General features: G+C 48.1%; 1 non-coding gene across 1 annotated transcript; it reads left to right on the plus strand.

Moving 5' to 3' along the window:
• The first annotated feature begins 752 nt into the window (after positions 1 to 752).
• Positions 753 to 825, plus strand: TRNAY-GUA (transfer RNA tyrosine (anticodon GUA)). The gene has a single exon. It is a non-coding gene; the product is annotated as a tRNA-Tyr (tRNA).

The following is an 825-nucleotide window of genomic DNA, read 5'->3' on the forward strand; positions in this document are numbered from 1 at the left end:
GAAAATTTAATTTTTGGGCTTCAGTGGCGCAATGGTTAGCGCGTTCGGCTGTTAACCAATAGGTTGGTGGTTCGAGCCCATCCGGGAGAAGTGTTGTGACGTCTCAGATGTAACGTTAAATGTCAGAGTTTTTCCACAATACCTGACGAACATTTAATTTTTGGGCTTCCGTGGCTCAATGGTTAGAGCGTTCGGCTGTTAACCAATAGGTTGGTGGTTCGAGCCCTCCCGGGAGCGGTGTTGTGACGTCTCAGATGTAACGTAAAATGTCAGAGTTTTTCCACAATACTTGACGAGCATTTAATTTTTGGGCTTCCGTGGCGCAATGGTTAGCGCGTTCAGCTGTTAATCGAAAGGTTGGTGGTTCGAGCCCAACCGTGAGAGGTGTTGTAGGGTCTCAGATGTAAAGTAATAAGTCATAACTTATCCACAATACCTGACAACCATTTAATTTCTCAGCTTCCGTGGCTCAATGGTTAGCGCGTTCGGCTGTTAACCAATAGGTTGGTGGTTCGAGCCCATCCGGGAGCGGTGTTGTGAGGTCTCAGATGTGACGTAAAAAGTCAAGGTTTTTACGCAATACCTGACGAGCATTTAATTTTTGGGCTTCCGTGGCGCAATGGTTAGCGCGTTCAGCTGTTAACCAATAGGTTGGTGGTTCGATCCCACCCGGGAGCGGTGTTGTGGGATCTCAAATGTAACGTACAAAGCCAAAGTTTTTCCACAATACCTGACGACCATTCAGTTTTTGGGCTTCCGTGGCGCAATGGATAGCGCGTTCGGCTGTAAACCAATAGGTTGGTGGTTCGAGCCCACCCGGGAGCG

The sequence above is a fragment of the Phalangium opilio genome, unplaced genomic scaffold (assembly GCF_054372755.1).
Source record: "Phalangium opilio isolate 3A_F unplaced genomic scaffold, DU_Popi_V2 ptg000329l_1, whole genome shotgun sequence".
NCBI classification, from domain to species: Eukaryota; Metazoa; Arthropoda; class Arachnida; order Opiliones; family Phalangiidae; genus Phalangium; species Phalangium opilio.